This window comes from Vitis riparia, chromosome 17 (genome assembly GCF_004353265.1).
Source record: "Vitis riparia cultivar Riparia Gloire de Montpellier isolate 1030 chromosome 17, EGFV_Vit.rip_1.0, whole genome shotgun sequence".
NCBI classification, from domain to species: domain Eukaryota; kingdom Viridiplantae; phylum Streptophyta; class Magnoliopsida; order Vitales; family Vitaceae; genus Vitis; species Vitis riparia.
The window spans coordinates 16,257,088-16,280,588 of record NC_048447.1 but is presented as its reverse complement, the minus strand read 5'-3'; the positions used below and the strand labels follow the sequence as shown (position 1 = coordinate 16,280,588).

Sequence of the window (23,501 nt, the reverse complement as noted above, 5' to 3'; positions counted from 1 at the left end):
CTTTTCAAATTAATATATATAATCTTTATATATGGTTTAATATGTTGCTATATATAATCTATTATTTATTTTCAAATACTAAATAAGACATAATTAATAATTTTAAATTATTTCATGAATTTTTTAATTTTTAAAAATAATTTTGAAATAAAAAAACCAATCTAATTAATTACATATAAAATAATTTTTTTTATATAATATTATGTTAATAATTCAATTCTAAATGAGTACATGGAATGAAAATTTTGACTCATTTTTAAAAAGTTAAACTTTATTAATTATTCAATTTAAATAAAATATTATGAAAATTATTAGTTTAAATATTTATTATTAATTTTTAACCCAAAAATGATAAAGATGTTAATATTTTTATGTTTCTAACATACGCTAAAATAGTATTTTTTTTATAAAAATAAAATAAAATAAACCTATGATTTTATTATAATATCATATATATAATATGTTATTCCTTTTCAAATTAATATATATACTCTCTATATATGGTTTAATATTGTTACTATATATAATCTATTATTTCTTTTCAAATATTGTTCCTATATGTCTTATAAACTAAATAAACATAATTAATAATTTTAAATTATTTCATGAATTTTTAAATTTTTAAAAATATAATGTACAAGAAATTGTCTTGAATACTTTAAAAATATCACTCAATTTTCTATTAGTATAAATAAATTTAGATTATATTAGTGACAAAAATTTTTCCTATTACTCAAATACATTAATACTATATTGCAAAATTAAATTACTATACAAAATTAATCATTATTGAAATTTTTTTCTTCAAATAATCATAAATGATTTAATAATACGGAATGAAGGGTATGCATTTACATGGTCAATTACATTGATTTTAATTTAAAAAAAATATAAATAAGTGGAAAACAAAAGATGATGAACTTAGGTGAGATTGTGTTTATTGCTTTTTTAGTACAATTTATTTTTATATGGCAACAATATGAAACATATAAGTGAGTGGAAAATTGAATATTATAATTCTTATATAAATGTGTTTATATATATTCAATTTGAAAAGTAAATTGTTTTCCTTTTATACATGGCTAGGTTAAAATTTCAAAATGGCTTCAAAACATGATATTGGTTGGGAGCATGCAGAACCTGTTGGTGGTAGTAGAAGAACCACAAAGTGTAAATATTGTGGGAAAGTTATACATGGCGGTATAACAAGATTAAAGCAACACATCGCACATATATCTGGACAAGTGGAAGGATGTCCACGTGTACCGGTAGAAGTGTCACATAGTGTTAGACAACATATGTCTAATACTTCAAAAGAAAAAGCACAGTTAAAGAAAAAAAAGAACGGCTTTTGAATTCCTTGAATAGAGATAATTTCTATGAAATTGACGAGGGTGATTCTGATGATGAAATTGAGGAAGTTGCTATGACTGATTTTGAAAGAAGACAAATGAAACAAGCAATGAAAGAAAGTCGTCGAATTTTTGAAGAATGTGGACAAGAGCATCAGCAGGGTGGTAGTTCCTCACAACCTTCTAATGCTAGGATTAAGCGCGGACTGACACATAGCTTCAATGTAAGAGAAGGAGCTAGCATACCTCCAAAAGGAATTGATCCCTACATGTTCCCATCAAAACAGAAATCAATAAAAAGCTTGTTTTCTACTGAAGGCGTGAAGAAAGTGGGTAAAGCTATTTCTAAATTCTTTCTCTTTAATGCAATACCCTTTAATGCAGCTGACAGTGGGCCTTACTATCAATCAATGATTGATACCATAGCAGAAGTAGGTCCAGGCATCAAGGGTCCCACGGGATACCAAATTGGAAATACATATTTGGAAGAGGAGGTGCAAGAACTTGAGGTATACATAACAACATTGAAGGCTAAATGGCCTATATATGGGTGCACAATCATGTGTGATGGTTGGAGTTCTAGGACTAGAAAGCCTATCATCAATTTCATGATTTATTGTGATAGAAGTATGATATACCATTCTTCAGTTGACACTACCAACATACCTAAGACAGCAGACTACATCTTTTCCCTTATGGATAAAGTTGTAGAGGAGGTTGGGGAGGAAAATGTTGTTCAAGTAGTCACTGATAATGAGGCAAGTTTTAAAGCAGCCGGTATGTTGTTGATGGAGAAGCGAAAGCATTTGTTTTGGTCTCCTTGTGCAGCCCACTGTATTGATTTAATGCTTGAAGATATTGGAAGCATGAAGCAGATTAAGGAGACATTAGATCAAGCTAAGATGATCACAGGATTTATTTATAATAGCTTGAAAGTGGTGAATTTGATGAAAGTGTTCACCAAGGATAGAGATCTGTTAAGGCCAGGAATAACCCGTTTTGCCACTGAATTCATTTCACTTGAGAGTCTTATACGTTATGAGGCTGATTTGAAGAGAATGTGCACAACAAATGAGTGGCGTGAATTCAATAAAGATAGGAGCAGAAAAAGTGTAAGAGATAAGGTATCCAACCTTATCTTAACTGATCGATTTTGGAAGAAAGCCGGAGAAGTTCAAACCATCATGGAACCTCTTGTCAAAGTATTGAAATTGGTTGATCAAGATAAAAAGCCCACACTATCAATCATTTATGAAGCAATGGATAGAGCTAAATTGGCTATCAAGGCATCGGTCAAGCAATGGGAAAAGTATTGGGAAGTCATTGATAGAAGGTGGGAAGGTCAATTGCACAGACATTTGCATGCTGCAGGTAATAAAAAAATTCTTTATATATTTTTTATTAATTTTTTTAAGTACAAATTATTATAAACTGATCATTATTTAACTTATGGCAGCATATTTTTTAAATCCAATGTTCCAATATTCAAAGCATTTCTCCAACCATCCGGAAATTAAAGTTGGATTAAAGGAGGTTATCAAGAGATTAGAGCCAGATTTGGATAGACAAGCAAAAGCTATTAACGAGGTATAATAATAGTTTGTGACCTTTATATAATGCATTTTGTATATGTAATGTGCATTAACAAAAAAAAAATTGTTAATGATGTAGGTGAAATTATTTGTTGACGACCAAAGAGAATTTGGAAGTGCACTCACAAAGAAAGCAATAAATCAATCTTTTCCAGGTACTCAATACATTTATGTCTATTACAAATAAGAAGTTATCATCATTTTTTGTTAAATATATCATAGTGATTAATAAGTATGCATTTTCTTTATTATAGCTGAATGGTGGAACAACTATGGCGACGAAGGTCCACATCTACAAAAGATTGCTGTTAAAATTTTAAGCCAAACTTGTTCTTCATCAGGTTGTGAAAGAAATTGGAGCACATGGTCATTGATTCACACAAAGTTGCGCAACCGTTTGACAATGAAAAAGTTGCATAAGTTAGTTTATGTGCACTACAATATGCGACTTCGAGTTAAGAATTTGATGCAAGAGCGAAGCAATGAAGATTTATACAATCCAATTGATCTGAATCATATCTTTAATGATGATGATATATTAGATGAGTGGATACGAGAAGGAGAGGAGCCTACTTTATCATCTGATAATTTGGATTGGTTGGATAAAGGTCTTCCCACTAACGAAGAAGGTAGAGAAAGAGATGTTGATTCTCGTCGTAAAGGTAAGGCTTCTAGAACAATTTCTTCAAGTTCTAGTAGTGATGATGGTGACAATAGGGGCAGTAGGCGGAGTGGTGGCACTAGTGGGGGCAATAGAGGAGTTGGTGGCACTAGTGAGGGTATTGGGGGAGATGGTAGCACTGGGGGCGGTTATGTTAGTCAAGTAGATCCTGGCATGTCATGGGCACAAGGAGGTGAAAATTACTATGCCACACAAGATACAGATCATGGATATCGACTAGGGATATGGGAACAACGAAAGCATTTGGAAAGACTAACTACATTTCCCAGTGATGATGATTATTCTAGTGGGCATGATTATCATAGATCAAATGATCACCGTATTGATGAGCACTTACAAAATTTGGGTATAGGATCAAGGCCGTATTTCAGAGGGGTAGATGATAGATCATATCACAACTTTAGAGACCTGATAGCTCTTCCAGTACTTTTAGTAGAAATGATTTTAATCAATTTCCAATGATGCATCCAGAAGGATATTCAAATACTGGAACACGAGCTAGTGACTCATATGGATATGATCAATCTTCTAGTAGCAGTAGCATTGCTTATCGAGGTTTTGGATACTATCAAGCTGGTGTTGATCCCGAACAGCCTTCGAAACCATATTTTCTTGATTATGGATCATCAAGCCAATCATCTCACCCACCATATTTGAGTTATGAACCACTCTTTCAATCATATCCTCACTACGGGAATTGCCACCCCAATTTGTATGCTCGTCGTAGGACTGATGATGAAGATGATTTTGAACCCCCTCGTCATTCAACATGGAATTGATTGTTGTATTGTATGTGTTGTTAGTAAAAATGTTATTATATTTGAAATAAAATAACTTTCTTTTTATTAGCATTATCATAAATAACTTTGAGCATATACTTTTATAACTATTTAAATAATGTTAAATGTGAGACAATTTTATTTTTTTAATTTTTTGAGCTTATTTAATTGTATATATTTTTCTGATGATTTACATAATATTTTTATATTTTTTTGAATTTTCTAATTAGCTTATTTTACGTATCGCCCGATACCAGGCTGATACACCGAGACCGATACGCCTCGGGACCCTCCGAGTCAGTGACCGATACCGCGACTTTGAACCATGCTCCTCATTGAGGCAAAGGAATTGATTTTAGCAGTACTAAAAAGCTTTAATGCACACAATTTTCTAACATTACGCAAGTAGAGACCATACTCGCTAAAGGCAATGCCCTTTGTCCCATAGGTCAAGTACTCGACTCCTTGCAGTTTAGCCCGGCTGGCAAATACAGCATCATGGGTTTTGAGAAATAGCTTGGCAGCTTGGGGCGATGAGACTACGATAGTTGGAACAGACCCCAGTCGCATAAACATGATGGACCCATACTTCTTGGCTAAGCGGCTAAGGCTGCGGTGAGGAAGATTGCCCAACAAGTGGAGGCTACCAATAATTGGTAACCCCCAGGGACCCGGTGGCAGTTTCCGGTGGGTTGTGATGTGTTTGAGCTGTGATAAAGTGATCCAAAAGGCTGCAAGGAGGACTAGGAGAATAGGAATGGTGAAGAGAGCCATTACTGGTACTAGGAGGTGATCAAGTGAAGTTTGGGATGGGAATAAGTGATAATAAAAGCCCCCCTCATGCATGAATTTATACATTGTTCGGATGAGCGTGACACACGTTGTACTTGAAAATCAACTATAATAGTTTGTTAATGGAGTGTCTCAATCGTATGATATTCCTGAATTAATATTCTTGCTTTACTTTTTGAAAATGAAGTGTCACGCTGTGTTTTATTGACCTGCTTGTATGTCGCTTTAGAACCGCCTTTGAGCAGTCACATACTTTTCTCCTCCCATGCCCCGAATTTCTGCAATTTGGTGAAACCCAAGATTCTATTTTTTGGGATATTAATATTGATGTTGAATGCATTCATTAAAAACTCTTTTTCTACTCGCTTCATTCTTTTTCAAACAAAAAAATTTATATAAAATATTAATAATGTCCCCTTTCCTTTTTCAATTTCCATTTTTTTTTTTTTTTTTGTGTTACGAGTGATTTTTGTATGATATGGTAGAAGAGAGTACTAAGATAATACCATACATATTAGTATACATACATCAGAACCTTACCTTGATAACTAAGATAAGTTATATATTTCTACAATTTGAAGATAGTGCATTATGACTTCTAATGGATTTGCCTAAAATCCATAAATTAATTGTGAATAACTTATCATCTTACAAAAAGTTTTTAACTTAAATATGTTATATAATTTTACATACACTCAAATCATATATAATATAAGTGATAAGGATCGAAATACACATAAAAGTAGACTAAAATAAAGAAAATGCAAATAGGATAGAAGATATAATATTATCTAAAATAATATATGGAATTTATTACATCATGACTTTTCTTTTAAGGTTCCATTCTAATATCAATAAAGTTCGAAATCACCAAATCCATGACGTTAAGCATATTGATGGATAATAATGATATAAAATATTAGTATAAACCTTAAAAAATAGGGTGGTGAAATTTAAGAGTCCCTTAGGACTTTAAATAAGAAAAAACTAATCAAGAACTGATAAAAAAACAAAATATGTGAAACAATACATGGTTCGAAGATTCTATTCTTACGAAAAAAATTTGGAAAGTTAGCATAACATTGCAATAAATGAATGCTTTAATTTTGTGAGGATTACATGTAACCAAAATTTAAAACTCCAACAAGTTCTTTTCCATTAGCCATGATATTGAACCATGGAAAGAGAACATCAGGCACTTTGCCATGGTAGATGATGCGTAACAAGGAAGAATTGAGGGGGGAAAAAAGAATCATAGGATAAATGACCTAAATTCTCCTTTCTCAATATTCTAGGATTAAAAAGTTGGTTCAAAGTTTCAACAAGTATTAGTACTAGTTGTCTTTAATATAAATAAATGTATATTAGGGGGGAAAAGGAACAAAGTCACCACTATCAAACGATGTATTCATGTCGAGGTTTTGGCTTAATTTTGGTTTTGTTTGTCCTTTTTCCTTTGGTTTTATTTTTTATTTTTTTATTTTCTAAAGTTTCGGATGGAAATCATATATCAAAATGATTCAATGGTTTTTCAAGCCACTTGATTTTTGCACAGCTCTAGTTAGTTCTAGTTTAAAGCTAGATCATCTTTATGCGGTTGTAATAACTTTGAACATCCTTTCTTTGCCAACATCAAATTCAAAACATTTGGAATCTTAATCCAACATTTATCTCTACGTACTAACATCAAATCTCAAACATATCAACTCTTGGACCCTACTACAAACGTGAATCATGTTCTGTCTTTTTTTGGTTTTTGGACATATACAAATGACTACTCATGGCTAGCATTGCTTGAAGCGTCTCAATCATATCATCTACATATTTGATTTATTGGAGGATGCCTAGCTAGCAATGGGATCCACCCTATTCTTTTGTGACCAGGTTGCATGTACCACTGCACGCAAATAGACAATGATAAGGAAAAAGGTGGGCAAATCTACAGACAAAGTAGAAAATGGGTTGATCATTTTATAACAGGAATTATATATATATATATATATATATATATATAGTTTTATGAATTTTTTATGAAATATTTACAAAAATTAATAATTGTAAAAGTATTTTCAATTATATGACAAATATTTTGATCTATGTCATGATTGAAACATTATTTTTATTTATTTATAATAATTTATATGCTATTAAATAGAAAATAGAGACATAGATGATTTAATTATACATTTATGTATTTAAGTTGAAATAATTGTCTAAAAGATGGCTCAATGATTGAAAAGTTGTTGCATCTATTTGAAAAATTATCACATTTAATAAATTAATTTCTAAAACCTAAATTAATTTTGAATTACAATATGTGTATAAGATAAATTTAAATTTAAATTTTACCCCACTTTATAATTTTATTTAATTTTTTTAATTATAATCACAATATTTAGTGAGTATTTAATAAATCAATTTAATAACTTAAAAGTGATTTAATAATTTAATTTAAGTCATTATATATATTAAGTATATTTGATAAACTAACTTAATGATGTAACTCAAAGTTATTTTTTTTATATATAAAAACAATTAATTTGTTTTTAAGTTAACATCTTCATTTAATTTTTTTTTACCTTGTTCTAATTACCTCAACAATCTCTTTTACTACTTCACAACCCCCACTATTATTTGACTTTCTTTGCCTTAATTATAATTTATGAAAATAAATATATCAATTATCCATTCTCTCTCCATTCTCTCATCATGTAAGCTTTCAAACCTTAAGCTTTCTTCAAAGCTTTCCTACCTTCTCCCATTGTAAGATATTCCGTTTTTCCTTATAAGTATGTTTTTCAAGTTTATTGTTTTTAAGTTATGTAATTTTTAAGCTATGTAATATAAAGTTTGTGGTTCATTTCCTTTAAATTTCTTTGTTAAATATCTGTGTATTTTTTTATTTCTCTTATTTGATTTTGAATTTTATCATAATTCATATTTTCATTGCATATTACCTCATCCTGAGTGCCTGTGTTGAAGTAAAAATTTAGTAATAAGTTTTAAATCAACAATTTAATAAAATTTAACTTAAAATCAAATACTAAAATAATTAAATAATGAGTATTAAGTTTTACCAAACACCCCCCAAAGGTTATCAATAATTAGTAACCCTAGGATCCCGAGTGCTAGTTTCCAATAGCATATGCTATGTTTGAGCTGTGATAAGGTGATCTAAAAAAGGCCGCAAGAAGGATTAGGAGAATAGGAATGGTGAAAAGCTACCCACGGGGAGTGAACTTTAGGGTGAAAAGCTACCCACGGGGAGTGAACTTTAGGATAGGAATAAGTGATAGTAGAAGGTCACCATATGTACAGTGCCATACCATTGTGGGATAGGCATGTAGCACATGTTGAATGAAGTGCCTTAAACCAATGGAATACCTGAATTATTCTTGTTTTAAGTTTTAACTTTTTGAAAATGAAGTGTCATGCTGTGTTTTATTGACCTGGTTGTACTTGTATGTTACATTGGGGATTTTTCTCAATAGTACGGTAAATTAAAAAAGTTATGCTTAAATTACTGTAATAGAAGAAGTTATTACAAATATACGGTAGTTTTTGCCACATAGGAGAGAGGATTTGCCACTTAGGAGAGAGGAGAGAGGGTTAACGGATAAATTTTTTTTAAAACCAAAATCATCTTTTCAAAATTCAAAAGGAAAATCGTCTCTTCAAAAGACGAGTTCCATGAAAGAAAAAAAAAATTAGTATTTAAAAAAATTCCCCATTTACAAGGGAACTCGTCTCTTCAAGAGACGAGTTCCATGAAAAAAAATATATATATTTTTAAAAAAATTCCCAAATTATTATCTAAAAAAAACAATTCCTCGAGGGAACTCGTCTCTTCAAGAGACGAGTTCCCATGGGAAAAAAAAATATTTTATTTTTTAAAAAATAAAATTCCCAAATTAAAAAAAAAAAAAAAATTCCACAAGGGAACTCGTCTCTTCAAGAGACGAGTTCCCATGGGAAATTTTTTTTTTTTTTTTAAATATTTTTTTTATAAAAAAATTCCCAAAATAAAAAAAATAAAAAAATAAATTATTCCACAAGGGAACTCGTCTCTTCAAGAGACGAGTTCCTATGAATTTTTTTTTTTAATTTTTTTTTTAAATACCTAAATTAAAAAATAATAATAATAATAAATAAAATTCCTTAAGGGAACTCGTCTCTTTCCTATGGGAAATTTTTTTTTTTAATTTTTTTTTAAATACCTAAATTTAAAAAAAAAAAAAAAAAAAAAATCCTTAAGGGAACTCGTCTCTTGAAGAGACGAGTTCCCATGAGAAATTTTTTTTAAAAAAAAAAAAAAAATTTTTATATAAAAAAATTCCCAAATTACAAAAAAAAAAAATTATTCCACAAGGGAACTCCAGACGAGTTCCTATGGGAAAAAAATTTTTTTTATTTTTTTTTAAATATTTTTTTTATAAAAAAATTCCCATGAGAACTCGTCTCTTAAAGAGACGAGTTCCCTCGAGGATTTTTTTTTTTTTTTTTTTTTTTTTAAATTTGGGAATTTTTTTATAAAAAAGAATATTTAAAAAAAAAAAATTTCCCATGGAACTCGTCTCTTCTTCAGGAATTGTTTTTTTTTTTTTTAATTTTTAATTTGGGTATTTTTTTTTTTTTTTTTAAAAAAATTTCCCATAGGAACTCGTCTCTTCAAGAGACGAGTTCCCTTGTGGAATTGTTTTTTTTTTTTTTTTTTTTTTTTTTTTTTTTTTTTTTAATTTGGTTATTTTTTTATAAAAAAAATATTTAAAAAAAAAAAAATTTCCCATGGGAACTCGTCTCTTGAAGACGAGTTCCCTTAAAGAATTGTTTTTTTTTTTTTTTTTTTTTTTTTTTTTTTTTTTTTTTTAATATTTGGGTATTTAAAAATAAAAAATAATTTTTTTTTTTCCCATAGGAACTCGTCTCTTCAAGAGACGAGTTCCCTTGTGGAATAATTTTTTTTTTTTTTTATTGTAATTTGGGAATTTTTTTTATAAAAAAAAATATTAAAAAAAAAAAATTTCCCATGGAACTCGTCTCTTTTTCAGTAATTTTTTTTTTAAAATTTTTAATTTGGGTATTTTTAAAAAAAAAAAAAAAAAATTCCCATAGGAACTCGTCTTGTTTTTTTTGTTTTTTTTTTTTTTTTTAATTTGAGAATTTTTTTTATAAAAAAATATTTAAAAAAAAATTTCCCATGGGAACTCGTCTCTTTTAAGGAATTGTTTTTTTTTTTTTTTTTTTTTTTTTTTTTTTTTTTTTAATATTTGGGTATTTAAAAATAAAAAAAATTAAAAAAAAAAAAATTTTCCCATAGGAACTCGTCTCTTGAAGAGACGAGTTCCCTTATGGAATAATTTTTTTTTTTTTTTTTTTTTTTTTTTTTTTTTTTTGTAATTTGGGAATTTTTTTTATAAAAAAAATATTTAAAAAAAAAAAAATTCCCATGGGAACTCATCTCTTCAAGAGACGAGTTCCCTTAAGGATTTTTTTTTTTTTTTTTAATTTATGTATTTAAAAAAAAAAAAATTTTCCCAAGGAACTCGTCTCTTCAAGAGACGAGTTCCCTTGTGGAATAATTTTTTTTTTTTTTTTATAATTTGGGAATTTTTTTTATAAAAAAAAATATTTAAAAAAAAAAAAAAATTTCCCATGGGAACTCGTCTCTTCAAGAGACAAGTTCCCTTAAGGATTTTTTTTTTTTTTTTTTTAATTTAGGTTTTTAAAAAAAAAAATTTAAAAATTTTTTTTTTCCCATAGGAACTCGTCTCTTCAAGAGACGAGTTCCCTTAAGGATTTTTTTTTTTTTTTTTTAATTTAGGTATTTAAAAAAAAAAAAAATTTCCCATATCAAGAGACGAGTTCCTTGTGGAATAATTTATTTATTTTTTTTATTTTGGGAATTTTTTTATAAAAAAAATATTTAAATTTTTTTTTTTTTTTTTCCCATGGGAACTCGTCTCTTCACTTGAAGAGACGAGTTCCCTCGTGGAATTATTTTTTTTATTTTTTTATTTTTTTGTAATTTGGGAATTTTATTTTTTAAAAAAATAAAATATTTTAAAAAATATATATATATATTTTTTCCCATGGGAACTCTCGTGGATTTTTTTTTTTTTTTTGTGTAATTTGGGAATTTTATTTTTTTAAAAAATAAAATATTTAAAAAATATATATATATATATATATTTTCCCATGGGAACTCGTCTCTTGAAGAGACGAGTTCCCTTGAGGAATTGTTTTTTTTTTTTTTTAAATAATAATTTGGGAATTTTTTTAAAAATATATATATTTTTTTTTCATGGAACTCGTCTCTTGAAGAGACGAGTTCCCTTGTAAATGGGGAATTTTTTTAAATACTAAATTTTTTTTTTCTTTCATGGAACTCGTCTTTTGAAGAGACGATTTTCCTTTTGACTTTTGAAAAGATGATTTTGGTTTTAAAAAAAATTTATCCGTTAACCCTCTCTCCTCTCTCCTCTCTCCTAAGTGGCAAATCCTCTCTCCTATGTGGTAAAAACTACCGTATATTTGTAATAACTTCTTCTACTACAGTAATTTAAGCATAACTTTTTTAATTTACCGTACTATTGAGAAAAATCCGTTACATTGGATGCATATAAGCTGGGCAGACTTGCTAGCAGAGACCGGAGATGACGGGTAAGAAATTAAGGTGCTATCTAAGGTCTATGATAGCATATTTACAAGTGTGCGAGATTCAATGAATTCAATTGTCAACATTAAAATCTAATCGAAGTAGTTTAATCAATTTGGATGCATCAAAAACTAAATACCTAATTTTTTTAATAAAATAATTTTTTAAATTAAAAATATTTTCTAAAATTACTTTCGAATTCCTAAACTCTTAATCTTAAATGTACGTTTTCGTTCAACACCAAATCTGAACCGTATGGAATCCCAAACCTCCTTGAACAAATGCCAAATTCCGAGTCAATACAAACTTGGACATGTCGCCGTAAAAAACATCAAATTTCAAACATGGCATGTCTCCGACCCGACATTTGGAGCCCTCATTTTCAAAGAAGCCGGAGCTGTAATCATTGTCAACGGAAAAAACAATTTGGCTTCTTGAGGGTTGAGACACAACTAGAGCTACTCATGAGTCATGACCGGCATTGAATGAATCATCTCAAGCAAATGATCTATATATCACGTATTTGATTTTATTGGAGGATGGGATGCCACCCGTCCTTTGCTGACCCTGTTGTATGTGCCACAAGGATAGATAAACGTTGGCAGACAAGGGAGAAAATACTGCCAAATGGACCTAGACCTCTTATTAGCCACATGTTAGGAATTTTTTTCATATAAATGTGTAGTTTTATGAAATTTTTATAAACTATGTACAAAAATTTGATAATTATTGAAGTATTTTGAATTATATGATAAGCATTTTCAATTATTTCATGCTTGAAACATTATTTTTAGATTTATGATAATCTGTGAGATATTGGTAGAAAGTTATCTGTTAAATAGATCGTTTAAATATAAATTTATGTATTTAAATTTGAAATGGTCTTTTAAATTTTTTTTTATAAAATTTGTATTTTTATCGTAAATCTCCATTATTTTTTTGAAAGTATACAATAAAAGGTTATAAAAGAGTTGGAAAGACGTATTTTCTTTATCTTTATCCTATTTATAAAAGAGATGGTTTCACAATTCTTTAATACCTAAAATGAGTATGGAAAAGTCAAAATTATTTACGAATAATTGAAGTTGCTCTTTATTAAACTCCTTTATAATTTACAATTTTTTCAATAAAAAAATCAATGATCTTTCAAGACATGGTTAGAGGCGTATAGTATGTTTGTATGCTCCTATAACAAACTTTTCTATCACTTTTTAGTCTTATTGCGCATGATGTCAAAAATAATTAACTCCTTTTTTTTTAATGTCAGATAGATACGACAAGTGGTTAGTTCTAGAGGTCATCTCTTGTGAAGGACCTTACTCATAGAAGGGGTGATTTTTAGTATCTTCAAGGTTATGTGTCGTTTAGCTACAAAGACTTTTCAAAAACTTCAAACTTTAAAATAAACTCATGTTGTTTGTTAGAGATTATGTATTTTAGTTAAATTGGGTAGTCAGTACTACTACCTCTTTTTCTGAAATGGCCTCGAAGTTGGATGGCTAAAGGGTAGTGCTAATTTGGGAGTGTTTTTGTTTTTTGTTTGCTTCATACGATAATGAATTGACTATGTTTAATTTTTTTTAACTTTTCATTTAATTGTTTAAATTAATGAGAGAATTTATTATTGTTTTCTTGGACCATTACTTTTGGCTTAGAGATATAAATTTTCCTTAAATTTATTTGAAAATTATATCATGTCATCTTCAATTGATTATTTCTTTTCATACTATAATTATTTTTAGTTTCAGTAAATAAAATTATTTTTTAAAAATAAATAAATAAATAAACCTCAAGTGGGTCTCGAACGTGTGATTTAGATGTTTTGTTTGCTCCTTGGACTCATGTGTGGGGTGACAATGGATTGTCTATGGGGTTAATATTGTACTGACATAAGAAATATTAACGTGAACATTAGTCATTTAATAATCGTGACAAAATATCTGTAACATGACTCATTTATTCCAACATACTATTTAACTGATTTAATAAATATGTTAGGTTGATGCGCACAGGCCTCCTTTTGTGGCTGCTCGAGGCGCTGCTCGAGGCTTGAGCCCGTAAACCATTTGCATAAATCTTGTTCTTTCTATTGCAAGGAAAAGAGAAAGCCTAAATGCTCAAGTAGTATTTTAATAGAAGAAATAAGTCTTAAGTAATTTTGCACTGCCACTTATTAAAAGTAGTACTTCAAACTCTTTATGAAATATGTCATACATGCACGTGCTAATATTTGAACACCATCCCATTACAAAGCCCCTTATACAAAATACAATATAAAGGTAGGAATTTTAAGCAGCTAGTCGATAAGTTGGTATGGCTAATAAGTGATCAGCCCTCGGCATTGTCAAACCAAATTTCTCTTTCATATTCAATTCGTTGGGTTGTGTGTCATTTGGTAACTTTCAATTGAAACAATGCACTAATTGAGATACTACGAGTCGAACATTTATTAGACCCAATTGAATTCCAGGGCACATTCGACGACCTGATCCAAATGGAGTGAGTTCAAAATCATGCCCTTGAAGGTCAATATTGTTTTCAGCGAACCTCTCAGGAAAGAATTCTTCAACATTGTTAGACCAAACATTAGGATCTCTTCCAATTGTCCACGCATTTATCAGAATTTTTGACTTCTTAGGTATGTAATATCCATTAATTACAATATCTTCCATAGACGCATGTGGAATTAGAAGTGGTGTAGTAGGATGCAGCCTTAAGGTTTCTTTCACCACCATATTCAAGTAGCCCAAATTTTCCAAGTCAGACTCTTCCACCATTCGACGCATGCCAACTACATTCTTTAACTCTTCTTGAAGTTGTCTCATCACTCTTGGATGCCTTAGTAGTTCAGAGAGAATCCACTCAATTGAAGTAATTGAAGTGTCAGTTCCACCCGCAAGTGCATCCAAGATGATTGCTTTGACATTTTTTCGATCAATCGCATATAATGACTCATCCTTAGAATTGTTTGACTTATTCATCAGTGATAGCACAACATCAATGAAATTCATATGATTTACTTCATCTTTGCTAACATCTTGTATATGCTTATCAATTATCTTCTCCAAGAATTCATCTATTGCCTCACTATTTGTGCGAAGGAGTCGAGTCAGTCCCTGAAAATGAAAAATGCTTATAAATGTTTTCTCATAAACTAGCTAACATGCTAATACATATTGCATATTCTCTTATACAAAACATTTATTGTGATAAATTTATAGAAATTCCATAAAACATTCAAAAGCAAACAAAAATAAAAACAAAAATGAAAAAGTACTGAGCGAACACTTCAGAAGAAAATTAATATTATTTGAAAATTATTAAAGAATTAAAGTGTTTATAATTTAGTAACTTTTTAATTATTTATTTCATTAATAATATTTATTATTAATATACTTAAATTTTATAAATGCAAAGTATTATATTATTTTATTAAATATATAAAAATATTTTGTATATATTAAATAAAAATTTTATTAGTATTTTTTTTCTTTTTGCATATAATAATTTTTTTTATCATTTTTTTTTTCATTTTGAAAAATGAGTAATACAAAAAAATTTAAAACGTTTTTGTTCAAGCTTCACTCGTTGTCTACAAATGGAGGCTTCACTACCCATAAGAGCCATCAAGGGAAAAGTTTCAAGGCTAGAAATATCGAAAATAAACTGGAATATGGAACTCTTTCCCCATTGGCTTCTTCACTTCTTCCATGCGAGGAGTTATTTCCCTCACTCATGATGAAGCAAATATATTACCAATTTTTAAAGAGAATTTAGTTGAACTAACCATTTATTTGATGATGATTAATGGTTTTAGGAAGTGTTTTTAGTATTTTTAAACACTTAAAATTTATTACTTTTTAGTATTAAAAATATTAGAAATACTTCCTAAAATTAATAATAAATATATTCTAAAAATGTGTTTATCAACATTTTTTAAAAATATTTTTAATGAAATTATTTTCTTTATAAGTATTTTGAAAAAAATCTGGCGTTCGAAAGTGATTCTAAAAAGTGTTTCTAACATTTCTAACACTTAAATGATAAAAATTTTCAAATATTAAAAATATTAAAAGTACTTTCTATAATCATTGTCAAATAAATTCTAAGGCTATGTTTGGTTCCCGGAAAGTACAAAGGAAAGAAAAAAAATGTTAAGGAAAATGATTTTCTCATGTTTGGTTGTCCTATGAAAAATATCAAAGAAAATTAAATATAATTAAAACTAATTAAAAACTTATGTATTTTTAAATTATTTAATCTTTATATTGATGAGTTAAAATAAATAAAATAAGTTTGAAGTAACAAAAAAATAATTTATCAACTTTTAATCTATTTTTTTTATTTTCCTTCACTTTTTCTTTCCTTCTACTTTTCCTTTGTATTTTCTTCCCTCGCATTTTCCCTCAAATTTTCCGGGAATTAAACATAGCCTAAGTGTTTTTACATAAAATATTATAAATGAATTTTCAGCATTACAAATGATTTTTAGATTTTTTAAAATAATTTTTAAATTTTTAAATTTTATAATACAAATAATTTATTTATTTTTTAAATGTTTTTTAAATTAAAAACACTTTCCGACTAAAACTATCTATCTACAGTAAATGAAACCTAATATTTGATATATCATATTTAATTGAATATAAGATAAATAAACTATAAGATAATATATTTTATGACGTAAAAAAGTATACCACCTTTTATTTATGTTACCTCATTTCTTAAATAAATAAATAAATGTAAAGGCATTTTAATAGGTATGGATGATATATAATAAGCTATAAGAAAATAGCATCAAGGTACCTGAAGGTCAAGAGGGCCTAGGAATGGCACATAGTCTGCAAGATTAAAAGTTCCTGCCAACCTAGTGAACTCTCGAATTAGTGTTTTCAAGTCAATAATCCGGTCCTTGTTACGTCCAAAAACCATTCGATACGCCATATCTTCGACAACCCCAGCTACCATTGCGCTGATATCCACCACCTCTCCAGCACTCGCCATGTCCTTAACTGACTTCACTAACAACCCCACCTCCTCCTTCCTCACTGAGGCAAAGGAATTGATTTTGCACTGCTAAAAAGCTCCAATGCACACAATTTTTTCACATGCCGCCAGTACGGACCATACTCCGTAAATGCAACGCCCTTAGCCCCGTAGCTCAGGTATTCATAGGCCTGGAGTTTTGGACGGCTAGCAAACACAACATCATGGGTTTTCATGACTAGCTTGGCGGCTTCAGGCGACGACACTACGATAGTTGGAACACACCCCAGTCGCATAAACATGATGGGCCCATACTTCTTGGCCAAGCGGCTAAGGTTTCGGTGAGGCAGGCTCCCCAACATGTGGAGGCTACCAACAATTGGTAAACCCCAAGGTCCCGGTGGCAGTTTCCGGTAGCCTGCCCGGAGTTTGAGGTGTGATAAAGTGACCCACATGGCTCCAAGGATGACTAGGAGAATAGCAACGGTGAAAAGAGCCATTGGTACTGATAATGGGAAAGTAGAGTTTGAGATATGAGAAGTGATGAATGATGATAGAAGGCTACCCATATATATAGATATTATATTGCCACACATTATTGTAGGGTGGATATGGTATTGTGATGGGACAAGGTTACCGAAAAACTTGGGAAGAATATACAATGAATAAAGCTACATCAACCAATGTTTTGCAAATGAACATGTGTCGCGTTTCTCTGCTTTTGATAAGACAGAACATAGGAACGTAACGTACAAATATGGATCACTTTAAAGAAGACATTGAAAGTAATCTATCATATTTATCAAATGAAACTAGTGTTTATTACTTTTAAGTATTAATTTTTTTTATATATATTTTATTTTTATTAAGTACTTAAAAAAAATCAACATGTTATTTTATTTATTTAATAAAGTCTTATTTTTCGTATAAAATTTAAGAAAGAATAAAATTGTCACATACGCAATCTTCGTCTTTTCAACGAGTTTATTCAAAAATAAGTTATTTGTAACTCTCAATTGATCTCCAAAAAAAAAAAAAAATTTATTATAATCTTTCAAATTATGATCAAGGTGAAAAAAATAAGAGAAATATATTCTTTTATAAAGAATATTGTCATAAATATTATACCTTATAATTTATCAATTTTAATACAAATAGTTTGTTTGTATTATTATATTTTTTTTATTATTATTTTACTTATGTTGTAGAATTTTCACAAAATTTGAGCATACAAATTTTTAGCAAGTAGTCAATCAACGGTTGTCATCAATCTTTGTGATAAAAAAAATAATTTTATCATCTTCCAAATTATGATCAAGGTGAAAAAAATAAAAAATAAAATAAATAAATATATATATTCTTTTGTAAAAAATATTATCATAAAGATTGCATCCCATAATTTATCAATTTTAATAAAAATATTTTATTCGTATTATTTTTCCTATTATTTTACTTATATGGTAGGACTTTCACGAAATTTATGCGTACAAATTTTTAACAAATAATCAATCAATAGTTATAGTTAATCTTCAATGTTGATAATGAGCATTGATGTAATATTCAATAGTTATCGCTAATCTTTAATATTGAATGTGAGCACATAAGTAACATTCACCTCTTCTTGTTATAATATTAGTAATGGCGATGCTACCCACTTATAACAAAAGGGGAAGTGTACAGTCTCATCCTTAAATAAACAACACCAAAGAATGAAGCTCTTCAACAGCATAATATACTAAAATTTACATTTTGAAAATGAAATAATCATATTTTGTGGACTAGGTGACACATCTCATTAAGGAGATAGGAGAAATTGGAAATTATAAAGAGAGTATAGGTATTTTTCAAAAAGATTTTTTTCAATAAAGAGAAAAAGTATAATTAGAAATAATTTTAAAATTATCATAATTAAGTAATAATTTTTTTTAGAAAAAACAAATGCATTTTTGTCAAAGGAAAATGGGGTAAGAAATTAATAGCTTCGCTAAGGAGAGAAGAAAGAGGACGCCATCAATGAGGCATCAAAAGATGCATCCAATGGACGTGCTTACATGACGGTACTGCCCTCTCCTCTACCACATGCTTTTGTCCCGCTGTAAATGCAGTCTGATCGATGGGGTAAAGATAAATGAAGGCTAGACTTCATGTGACGATTATTTGGAATAGCTTCTTTAACAACGAATGGTCATTTTCACCCTTTCAAGGGTTTTTCTGTGGAATCCTTCCAGAGAAGCGACAACCACCACAATTTTTTTTTTTTTGGTTATCTATTTTTTTTTAAAACAAAAATAATTAATATGTGACAACCGATCATACCATATAATTTTTTCTTTCTCCTCCGTAATACCTCCACCTTTTTGTTTTTTTAATGTATTGGCTTCATGAGATTTTTTTAATTTTAATTCTTTCTTTTTATCTTTTTATATTTATTGATTTTAATTATTTATAAATATTTTAAATATATAATAAATAATTAATGATAACATATTTAATATAAAAATAAATACATAATGAACAAATCTAAATATTTCAAATAAGATTTTCTAAACTCCTACTAAAAAATATTTGTTTATTTTATAAATCTTATTGCCTTATTATATTATTTTATTGTTTGTATTTTTTAAAAATTTTAAATTTTCATATAAAAATGAGAGTTGATGATTATAGTTAAACAAGAGAGAGAGAGAGATGTAATGGTAGTTTATTTGAACATAAAATACATGCATAAGTACCCTCAACAGACAATGTACCTAAAGTTGAGGGGAAAAAAATCACAGGATAAATGACCTAAATTCTCCTTTCTAAATAGTCTAGGATTAAAAATGATTCAATGGTTTTTCAAGCCACTTGATTTTTGCACAGTTTTAGTTGGTTCTAGGATAAAGCTAGATCATCTTTATGCGGCCGTAATAACTTTGAACATACTTTCTAGGCCAACATCAAATTCAAAACATATGTGAACTTAATCTTACTTCCTAATCCAACATTTATCTGTACGTACTAACATCAAATCTCAAACATATCAACTCTTGGACCCTACTACAAACGTGAATCATGTTCTTTTTTTTTTTTTTTTGGTTTTTTGGACATGTACAAATGGCTACTCATGGCCAACATTGCCTGAAGCGTCTCAATCATATCATATACATATTTGATTTATTGGAGGATGCCTAGCCGACAATGGGATCCACCATATTCTTTCATGACCAGGTTACATGTATCACTACAAACGGACGATGATAAGGAAAAAGGTGGGCAGATCTACAGACAAAGTAGAAAACGAGTTGATCATTTTATATCAGGATTTTTTTATATATATATGTAGTTTTATGAATTTTTTATAAAATATTTACAAAAATTAATAAGTGTAAAAGTATTTTCAATTATATGACAAATATTTTGATCTATGTCATGATTGAAACATTATTTTTTTTAATGATAATTTATATGGTATTAAATAGAAAATAGTCTCTTACGTAGATGATTTAATTATACATTTATGTATTTCAATTGAAATATTTGTCTAAAAATGGCTTAATGATTGAAAAGTTGTTGCATCTATTTTAAGAATTATTATATTTAATAAATTAATTTCTAAAACCTAAATTAATTTAATTATTCAATTTTGAATTACAGTATGTGTATACGATAAATTTAAATTTTTTTAATTATAATCATAATATTTAGTGGGTGTTTGATAAATTAATTTAATAACTTAAAAGTGATTTAATAACTTAATTTAAATCATTATATACATTAAGTATGTTTGATAAACTAACTTAATGATGTAACTCAAAGTTATTTTTTTTAAGTAAAAAATAATTAACTTGTTTTTAAGTTAACATCTTCATTTTTTTTATTTTATCTTTACTTGTTTTAATTCTCCTTTACTACTTCATGACCTCCGCTATTCCTTTGTCTTAATTATAATTTATGAAAATAAGTATATCAATTTAATAATTTAAAATAAAATTTAAGTTAGTTTTATCAAACAATTTAAATACTTAAAGTAAAAATTAAATAATAAATTTTAAATCAACCACTTTAGAAGAATTTAATTTAAAATCGAGTATTAAAATTATTAAATAATAAGTATTAAATTTTACTAAACAATCTTTAGAGGCTATCAATAATTAGTAACCCTACCGATCGGGTGCTAGTTTCCAACAGTATGTGCTATATTTGAGCTGTTATAAGGTGATCCAAAAAATGCTGCAAGAACTTTAGGATAGGAATAAGTGATTGTAGAAGGCCACCATATGTACAGTGCCATATGATTGTGAAATAGGCATGTAGCACATGTTGAATGAATTATTCTTGTTTTAACTTTTTGAAAATGATAGCATATTTACAAGTGTGCGAGATTCAATGAATTCAATTGTGAATATTAAAATCTAATCGAAGTAGTTTAATCAATTTGGATGCAACAAAAACTAAATACCTAATTTTTTTAATAAAATAATTTTTTAAATTAAAAACATTTTCTAAAATTACTTATGGATTCCTAAACCCTTAATTTTAAACGTACTTTTTCGTTCAACACCAAATCTGAACCGTATGGAATTCCAAACCTCCTTCTTGATCAAATGCCAAATTCCGAGTCAATACAAACTTGGACATGTCGCCGTAAAAAACATCAAATTTCAAACATGGCATGTCTCTTACCCGACGTTTGGAGCCCTCATTTTCAAATAAGCCAGAGCTGTAATCATTGTCAACAGAAAAAACAATTTGGCTTCTTGAGGGTTGAGACACAAATGAGTCATGACCGGCATTGAATGAATCATCTCAATAAATGATATATATCACATATTTGATTTTATTGGAGGGTGGGATGCCACCCGTCCTTTGCTGACCCTGTTGTATATGCCACTAGAATAGATAAATGTAGGCAGACAAAGGGAGAAAATAGTGTCAAATGGACCCAGACCTCTTATAGCCACATGTTAGGAATTTTTTTTATATAAATGTGTAGTTTTATGAAATTTTTATAAACTATGTACAAAATTTTGATAATTATTGAAGTATTTTGAATTATATGATAAGTATTTTCAATTATTTCATGCTTGAAACATTATTTTTAGATTTATGACAATATGTGAGATATTGATAGAAAGTTATCTATTAAATAGATCGTTTAAATATAAATTTATGTATTTAAATTTGAAATGGTCTTTTAAATTTTTTCTTTTAAAATTTGTACTTTTATCAAAAACCTCTATTTTTATATTACTTTTTGAAAGTATACAATAAAAGGTTATAAAAGAGATGGTTTTTCGATTCTTTAATACCTAAAATGAGTATGGAGAAGCCAAAATTATTTATGAATAATTGAAGTTACTCTTTATTAAACTCCTTTATAATTTACAATTTTTCCAATAGGAAAATCAATGATCTTTCAAGACATGGTTAGAGGCGTTTATGTTTATAGCATGTTTGTATGCTCCTATAACAAACTTTTCTCACTTTTTAGTCTTATTACGCATAACTTCTTCTTTTTTTACGTCAGGTAGCTATGAGAAGTGGTTAATTCTAGAGGTCATCTCTTGTGAAGGACCTTACTCATAGAAAGGGTGATTTTTAGTATCTTTAAGGTTGTGTCATTTAACTATAAAAACTCTTCAAAAACTTCCAACTTTAAAACAGACTGGTATTGTTCGTTAGAGATTAGATATTTTAGTTAAATTGGGTCATCAGTACTACTACCTCTTTTTTCGAAATAGCCTTGAAGTTGGACAGTTAAAGGGTAATGCTAATTTGGAAGTGTTTTTGTTTTTTTATTTATTTAAGACAGTAATGAATGGAGTATATTTAATTTTTTTAACTTTTCTTTTAATTGTTTAAATTAATGAGAGTATTTATTATTGTTTTCTTCTATCGTTACTTTTGGCTTAGAGATATAAATTTTCCTTAAATTTATTTGAAAATTATATCATGTCATTTTCAATTTATTATTTCTTTTCATACTGTCATTATTTTTAGTTTTAGTAAATAAAATTATTTTTTAAAAATAAATAAATAAATAAGCCTCAAGTGGGTCTCGAACGTGTGATTTAGATGTTTTGTTTGCTCCTTGGACTCATGTGTGGGGTGACAATGGATTTTGTCCATGGGGTTGATATTGTACTGACATAAGAAATATTAACCTGAACATTAGTCATTTAATAATCGTGACAAAATATCTGTAACATGACTCATTTATTACAACATACTATTTAACTGATTTAATAAATATGTTAGGTTGATGCCCACAGGCCTCCTTTTGTGGCTGCTCGAGGCTTGAGCCCGTAAACCATTTGCATAAATCTTGTTCCTTTCTTTTGCAAGGAAAAGAAGACTCCAAAAAAGAAAAAGAGAAAGCCTAAAGACATTTAAAGTCGATCATCATATTTATCATCTTAAACACATGGGAAATGTAACTAGTGTTTATTACTTTTAAGTATTAAATTATTGATTTTTTTAATATTTTATTTTTATTAAGTATGTAAAACAAAGAAAAATTAATATGTTATTTTTTTTATTTAATAAAGCTTTGTTTTTCATATAAAGTCCAAGAAATGATAAAAGTGTTACACGTGCAATCATCACCCTTTCAACAAGTTCATTCAAGAACAAGTTGTTTGTAACCCGCAATTGATCTCTAAAATAAAAATAATAATTTTA

General features: G+C 28.5%; 1 pseudogene; it reads right to left on the bottom strand.

Annotated features, from left to right (window-relative positions):
- Positions 1 to 14,000: 14,000 nt before the first annotated feature.
- On the bottom strand, positions 14,001 to 17,373 carry LOC117904739 (annotated as a pseudogene).
- Positions 17,374 to 23,501: the final 6,128 nt, after the last annotated feature.